At 38.4% G+C, this 8,689-nt stretch overlaps 1 protein-coding gene across 7 annotated transcripts in view; it reads left to right on the top strand.

Moving 5' to 3' along the window:
- Nucleotides 1–713: 713 nt before the first annotated feature.
- Nucleotides 714–8,689, top strand: part of fam13b (family with sequence similarity 13 member B) — a 116,153-nt gene continuing 108,177 nt past the window's right edge. For 3 of the 7 annotated variants that reach the window (XM_061891757.1, XM_061891758.1, XM_061891755.1), the window contains exon 1: nucleotides 716–977. The gene's annotated coding sequence lies outside the window, so the exon portion shown is untranslated. Of the gene's footprint in view, nucleotides 978–8,689 lie in introns of all 7 variants that reach the window. The other 4 variants (XM_061891762.1, XM_061891761.1, XM_061891759.1 and 1 more) reach the window with 3 other exon arrangements.

The following is an 8,689-nucleotide window of genomic DNA, read 5'->3' as shown; positions in this document are numbered from 1 at the left end:
TGTCAATTTCACGATTGATTGATTGATTGAAACTTTTTTTGGTAGGTTGCTCAGTACAGTACATATTCCGTACAATTGACCACTAAATAATAACACCCGAATACATTTTTCAACTTGTTTACGTTAATCAATTCATGATAAAATACAATTTTATGAATACAAATAAATAATAAAACAAAAATGTGTGGAAAATAGGAGCAAACTGAAGAAATGTTCTTTGAATTTTTAGTCTACTTTTCGATACAATTGTACGAATAATAATAAATAAATAAAACACAACAAAAAATGTGTGAAAATAAAGGGGCGAACTGAAAAATATTATCTAGGAAGCTCGTGGTATCGACATGGTCGATGTTTGAATCGGTCCGTCCCGCGCTACTTATACCTAAAATAACATTCCAAAGTAGGCGAGTCAGAAGAAACGAGCCGTTATCTCCTTTATCGAGCACAGAAGTCACAAATATTTCACTTCAGTCAACACATGCGCCAATGGAGGCGGGGTCAGTATTTGGCAGTTACCTCCTCTATCGCGACTAAGGAAGGAGGCGCGGTCAGTATTTGGCAGTTACCTCCTCTTTCGCGACTGAGCAAGGAGGCGGGGTCAGTATTTGACAGTTACCTCCTCTATCGCGACTAAGGAAGGAGGCGGGGTCAGTATTTGGCAGTTACCTCCTCTTTCGCGACTGAGGAAGGAGGCGGGGTCCGTATTTGGCAGCTCGGTGGATGAAGGGGTGTGTGTGTGTGCGCGCTAGACGACTTGCATGCGAGAGAATCGTACAGCGGCTCGCCTCCACTTCTTCTAGCATCTTCTGCGATGACCCCGACGCGTCGTCTCCTGCGCCCGCTGTGAGCAGCACCCCAGGACCCCCAACACCCCCAGGACCCCCAACAGCACCGCCAGCACCAAGCAGGCCGCCGAGGAAGAGCCGCAAACCGATGCGTGCTGTCGTGCTGCGTCGCTGCCTGTGTTTGCCCTGGTAAGACTGTTAGCTTTCCTTGGCTAATTGCTAATGCTAACAATGCTAAGCTAACGCCTTGTTACATTCGTGCAAAAACCGTGACGGCGAGTGAGTTCATTAATCACATTTGAAGTATTAAAACAGACATTTTGGCGAACGTTATTGTAGAAATAGTTTTTTTAGGGGAGGGCATTCCCGTTCCTCAGGAGCTAGCTGTTAGCTCAGTTAGCTCACCTAGCTCACCATCACGACCGTCTTCCTGCAAAACAGACGAAAGCAGAAAATAAAACTTAAAAATGTTATTATTTAAATTATTAGACTTGCATTCCCCGTAGTGCGCTTTGAAGAAATACTTCTTCTCGCTGCGTTGCTTTGAGGCTGTCTAGTGTCCGTCACCTGTCTTTGACGTGTAAACGCCACCAGACTCTCATTCTTGCCCTTTTTTTTTTACTCGTCTTTTGTCGCCATAAAAGGTTTCTTCTAGTTTTTAATCTTCCATCTACACGCGTTTAATTGCGTTTCAATCGTCCTTCCCTTTGTTGGAATGTTCTGGAAGGCGCTATGTTGTGGCATGCCATTAAGACGTGACCCAGCCTGACACTTTTTCATTGATTGTTGCAAATTCATGCCGAATTTTTGCAAAATGCACAATCTGTATTTGCAAGACACAATTAGTGCACATTACTACTAATGCACACTTCAATCAATCAATCAATGTTTATTTATATAGCCCTGAATCACCAGTGTCTCAAAGGGCTGCACAAACCACAAGGACATCCTCGGTAGAGCCCACATAAGGGCAAGGAAAAACTCACCCCAGTGGGACGTCGGTGACAGTGACATTGATGACTATGAGAAACCTTGGAGAGGACCGCATATGTGGGCAACCCCTACCCGAACATATGGCTCTAGAGCCAGATGTGGCTCTTTTGATGACTGCATCTGGCTCTCAGATAAATCTTAGCTGACATTGCTTAACACGATAAGTAATGAATAATTTCGCTGGCAATCACAGTGTTAAAAATAACGTTCAAAATATATGCATTTTAATTCATCCATCCATTTTCTACGGCACCTGTTCAAGAAGTCACATTATTGATTAGAAGTATTTTATTTATTATTGGTTAGCTTTAGAATCCGTTTTCTACCGCTTATTCCCTTTCGGGGTCGCGGGGGGCGCTGGCGCCTATATCAGCTACAATCGGGCGGAAGGCGGGGTACACCCTGGACAAGTCGCCATCTCATTGCAGGGCCAACACAGATAGACAGACGAAATTCACATTCACACACTAGGGCCAATTTAGTGTTGCCAATCAACTTATCCCCAGGTGCATGTCTTTGGAGGTGGGAGGAAGCCGGAGTACCCGGAGGGAACCCACGCATTCACGGGGAGAACATGCAAACTCCACACAGAAAGATCCCGAGCCTGGATTTGAACCCAGGACTGCAGGACCTTCCTATTGTGAGGCAGACACACTAACCCCTCTGCCACCGTGAAGCCCAGAATAAAACGTGTTATTCAAAATAATAAGAGACCTATTGTACTCTACAAATGTTGTTATTAATAAAAAAATGCATGAATTTAGTTGTATTCAGTGTTAGAAAATATTATATGGCTCTCACGGAAATACATTTTAAAATCTTAGGCTTTCTTGGCTCTCTCAGCCAAAAAGGTTCCCGACCCCTGCGCTAGGGCAGTGGTTCTCAACCTTTTTTTAATTCAAGTACCCCCTAATCTGAGCAAAGCATTTTTGGTTGGGAAAATGAAGTAAAATACAGCACTACGTCGTCAGGCTTATTGGTTAGCTTTAGAATAAAACATGTTATTCAAAATAATAAGAGACCTATTGTACTCTACAAATGTTGTTATTAATAAAAAAAATGCATGAATTTAGTTGTATTCAGTGTTAGAAAATATTATATGGCTCTCACGGAAATACATTTTAAAATCTTTGGCTTTCTTGGCTCTCTCAGCCAAAAAGGTTCCCGACCCCTGCCCTAGGGCAGTGGTTCTCAACCTTTTTTTAATTCAAGTACCCCCTAATCAGAGCAAAGCCTTTTTGGTTGGGGAAAAAAAGAAAACGAAGTAAAATACAGCACTACGTCATCAGTTTCTGATTTATTAAATTGTATAACAGTGCAAAATATTGCTCATTCGTAGTGGTCTTTCTTGATCTATTTGGAAAAAAAATTATAAAAATAACTAAAAACTTGTTGAAAAATAAAGAAGTGATTCAATTATAAATAAATATTTCTACACATAGAAGTAATCATCAACTTAAAGTGCCCTCTTTGGGGATTGTAGTAGAAATTCCATCTGGATTCATCAACTTCATTCTAAACATTTCTTCACAAAAAAATAAATGTTTAACATCAATATTTATGGAACATGTCCAAAAAAAATCTAGCTGTCAACACTGAATATTGCATTGTTGCATTTCTTTTCACAGTTTATGAACTTACATTCATATTTTGATGAAGTCTTATACAATAAATATATTTATTAAGGATGTTTCAATTGTTGCTATTTTTATAATATTTAAAAAAAAAAATCTCACGTACCCCTTGGCATACCTTCAAGTACCCCCAAGGGTACGCGTGCCCCCATTTGAGAACCACTGCCCTAGGGGAATGTGCCCACTTGTAATTCTTTGGAGTCCAGGTTAGGAAACAGCTGTAGGAATCCCTCAATGACACCTATAACAATATCTTAAAAAAAAAAAAACATCCAAAAACCCTCTATTAACGTTTTATCTGCATACTGCAAGTATATATGTAATGTAGTAACAGGCACATTCATAATAACATGTAATATTTACTAGGGGTGTGGAAAAAATCGATTCGAATACATTGTGCGATTCAGAATCATTCTCACTTAAAAAAAAAAAAAAATAATAATAGTTGTATTTATTTTTATTTTTTAATCAATCCAACAAACCACTACACAGCAATACCTTAACAATGCAATCCAATTCCAAAACCAAACCTGACCCAGCAACACTCAGATAAACAGAGCAATTGAGAGGAGACACAAACACGACACAGAACAAACCAAAAGTAGTGAAACAAAAATGAATATTATCAACAACAGTATCAATATTAGTTATAATTTCAGCATAGCAGTGATTAAAAATCCCTCATTGAAATTATCATTAGACACTTAAATAAAAATAAAAGAACAATAGTGTCACAGTGGCTTACACTTGCATGGCATCTCATAAGCTTGACAACACACTGTGTCCAATGTTTTCACAAAGATAAAATAAGTCATATTTTTGGTTTGTTTAATAGTAAAACTAATTTACATCAATACAATCAGTTGATAAAACATTGTCCTTTACAATTATAAAAGCTTTTTTTTTTTAAATATACTACTCTGCTAGCATGTCAGCAGACGGGTAGATCCTGCTGAAATCCTATGTATTGAATGAATATAGAATCGTTTTGAATCGAATCGAAAAAATCGATATATTATCGGACTGTGACCCCAAGAATCGATATTGAATCAAATTGTGGGACACCCAAAGATTCGCATCCGTAATATATACATATTTTGCTTATTTTGAGTATACGGCGGCGTATTGATTTCACACTAATAATCATGGCAGTCTTCATGAGAGACAACAAAGACTACTTTGGGACAAATGTGTATCCAGCATTTTATCGTTTTGATCCGCAACATAATGAGGGGACTCTACCAAGTTTTAGAAGCTGAGTGCTAAACAGATCCAATATTGTTGAAACACAAAGCATCATCTAGCAGTATTGTTAAATGCTAAACAAGAAATATAAACATAATGAAGCAATCACTTACTGTACAATGTCTGCTTTCACTGGGATGCTGGCTGTTTTCAGTACAACCTCATGACAGTTTCTTTCTTTTAATTAAACGAAACAACTTTTTTAGACCAGAGCGCATATGTTTTTGTTTTTATTATGCATTGGCTAACAATGGAGCTAATGGGAATCCCTCTATGTCACCTATAACTATCTCTAAAAAAAACATCCAAAAAGCTCCATTAACGTTTTATTTGCACGCTGCAAGTATATATGTAATGTAGTAACAGGCACATTCATAATTACATGAAATATGTATTCTGCTCATTTTAAGCAGACAGCGGTGTATTGATTTCACAGACGCAACTGCCCCCTTCCCGGTGGGGGGCCGGTACTTTGTAGAGGCGGTATAGTACCGAATATGATTCATTAGTGTCGCGTTACTATACCAATGCCGGTATACTGTAAAACCCTAATACAAACTATTTGTAATTGATGTAAATTATTGTTCCAATTCATGCCAAATGTCCCTAATTTTACAGTTGCATTTTGCACAATCTGTATTGGCATGGATTGGTGCCCAAAACCTATAAGGCTCTCTTAAAAAAAAACATCCAAAAGGCTCTATTAACGTTTTATGTGCATGCTGCAAGTATATATGTAATGTAGTAACAGGCACATTCATAATAACACGTATTATTTACGTATTTTGCTAATTTTGAGCATACGACGGTGAATTGATTTCACAGTAATAATCATGGCAGGCTTCACGAGAGACAACAAAGACTACTTTGGGACAAATGAGGATCCAGAAATATCAATGTAATAATAGTAGTATCGACTAGATACACAAATGCACATGGTATCATTACAGTGGATGTTAGGTGTAGATCCACCAATTGTGTTTGTTTACATTGTGACGCGGGTGAGCTACGGTAGTGAAGCATGTTTAGCTATTCCTCGTCCTGCAGGGATGTTACTTGTAAGAAACATACTTTATTTGTCGTCATGGAGACGGGGATTAGTGATTTAGAAGTAGCTAAAAACCCTTCAGACTGAGGATGGACTTTAGCCGCTAGCTAGCTAGCCATGCCTTAAAGCACCTCTTCCTGAGGGTGTTTTAGTGTTATAGTTTGTTAGTTTTTAAGCCAAAATGCGTCCATTCTCCCTTTTCTGTCCACACACTGTGTCTGCTTGTAAGTACTCTGTGATTGTGTGCTGCCGAACACGCTCATCTGCTCGTAAACCAGCAGTGTCATGACGTGACTGCGACGGAGGGGCAGTGGGTTGGGGGACCGGTTCTTTTTAGAGGCGGTATAGTACCAAACACGATTCATTAGTATCGCGGTACTATACTAATACCGGTATACCGTCCAACCCTAATACAAACTACAAACATAATAAAACCAGTCACTCACTGTACAATGTCTGCTCTCGCTGGGATGCCGACTGATGGGATGTTCATAGTAGATGAAAAAGTGCCGCAAACGAGGGGGGGTTTTGGTTTCTTTCTCTCCAAGTTGAATATCAAAGTAGACCAGCTTCTCGGTTTATGTCCACAACATTCTACTCTCCAGGAGAGGCATGATTTATAATCTCGAATTAACGTTCACTATCTTAACGGCTCAGGATGTCAATAGCAGTATAATTATAATAATACATTTTATTTATATTGCACTTAACATTAGATAGTTAGTGGTCTGTGATCTCGGCGCAGCTAAAAATGGTGTGTCTGGGTTAGCACTTTTAATAACAATATTGCTAATACTTGGTTGATATTCAAGTCACGACATGTAAATGGAGTATTTTTGTGGTTTTGGAAGGCTTTATTCACGTAACTCACATTTGTAGCATTGTTAGCCCCTTCATACTCGCCGTATTTTACTTATCATAATGCAAAAAAATATATAAAAATGTGTTCTTTTACATAGGGATTGTAAATAATATGCAATATCCCCCCAAAAAGTGCAGTTCCCCTTTTAACACATTGGGTCTAAAATCACACCACAGCTCAAGTCAGAGAGGGAAAATGAGGATTTTTATCGGACTCTTGAGCCAAAAAGGCCCCTGCCATTTACAATTATGTATGTACACAACAAACATGTCCAATTCCCGCCTCCTACGTCTTTTTTTCCACCTCAACAAAGCTTAAAAACATCATTAGTGTCAGGACCATGTAAGAATTTGAAAGCCGAAACACCCGGCCTTTAATACTTTGATTATTTTGACGACAATTTGACTTCCACCAATAGGCCGGTGGTGTCCACCATGTTGCACTGCTTTCAAAGCGGGTGCCTTCCTGCAACGAAAGCGCGCACACTTTTGAGTTTTGAGTTAATGAGGTGGCGACTTGTCCAGGGTGTACACCACCTTCCGCCCGAATGCTTCTGAGATAGGCTCCAGTGACCTCCCGTGACCTCAAACGGGACAAGCGGTAGTAAATGGATGGATGGAACATTCATGCATACAACAAGATACATCACAATTTCCAGTTTTTCTCGATTCAACATGTTCGAAAAGGAGTAGGAAGAAGCAGAGCTTATTTAATCCTACCCCTTTTCCTTTACATAGCAGTTGCGAAAACTTTTTTGTTCACTTCCTGTTCTCAATTTATTCACAATATACTCCATAAGAAACAACAATACAAATAAATAAATACAAATTGGTGAAGTAAGTTATACTTCATATGGTGAGATGAATAAGATTATTTAGAAAATGAGTGGAGGGAAGAAATTAATTCAGAATGTTTATTATGGTTCTTTTTATTTGTATTTTGTAAACACTTTTAAGTTTGACAAGTTTTTTGAAGTGGATCATATTAGTACATTGTTTGATTTCTTTGCTTAATCCATTCTATCATTTAATTCTACATACTGATATACTAAAATCTTAGGTGTTGTACATGCATACACGTACATCACGTCTTAAATGACTAAGTCTAATATTACATTTCTCCTATTGTGTTGCAAATAATTGTTGTATATTCTTGGCTAGCAGATTGTAGTTTATTTTGTGTATAATTTTAGCTGTTTTCAATTCACTATGTCGTGGGATTTCAATATTTTCGATTCAATGGATAAAGGGTTTGAATGTTCTCTATATCCAACATTAGAGTGTCTGCCCTGAGATCGGTAGGTTGTGAGTTCAAACCCCGGCCGAGGCATACCAAAGACTATAAAAATGGGAGCCATTACCTCCCTGCTTGGCACTCAGTATCAAGGGTTGGAATTGGGCGTTAAATCACCAAAAATGATTCCCGAGCGTGGCCACCGCTGCTGCCCACTGCTCCCCTCACCTCCCAGGGGATGATCAAGGTTGATGGGTCAAATGCAGAGAATAATTTCACCACACCTAGTGTGTGTGTGGCAATCATTGGTACTTAACTTGAATGTTATTTTGTATTATTCTAACTGATCTTTTTTGTAACACTGCTAATGAATAATGTGTACTTCTGTAGTTATTTCCCCATATTTGAAAGTAAAGTGAGGACACTTTACGATTATTTTTATCGATCAAAGGTCTGATTTTTACTTGACAAATTTTCACCATCAAAAGACTCTCTTCCAAATGTTGCTGTAAATGTTAGAATTGTTCCACTAATACATGAACATAATATTAAGGATGTAATGGTGTAAACATATTCTTACCATAGTTAGTGTTACTGATCTAAATTAAAATCATTGTAAAATTGCGATTGATAACACTTTGCTAGCTTAAATGCCCAATCTAAACGTGTATAAACACATTACTGTCTGAGCAACTAAGATATTTGATTGTGCTTGTTGACCCTACAAGCTGTGCTCTGTAAGACAAATAGTGATCATGACTCGAAACAATATAACAGGAAGTGAATTTGAGTGACATCACATACAGCGGAAGTAACACCCAACAAGTTTTTATTCTTTGTCTTTAAAAAAAATCACAGAAACTTTTACAAATTAAACCTGCAGAAG

This window comes from Nerophis ophidion, linkage group LG29 (genome assembly GCF_033978795.1).
Source record: "Nerophis ophidion isolate RoL-2023_Sa linkage group LG29, RoL_Noph_v1.0, whole genome shotgun sequence".
NCBI classification, from domain to species: Eukaryota; Metazoa; Chordata; class Actinopteri; order Syngnathiformes; family Syngnathidae; genus Nerophis; species Nerophis ophidion.
The sequence above is the reverse complement of the archived record's forward strand: the minus strand, read 5'-3'. Positions and strand labels throughout refer to the sequence as shown.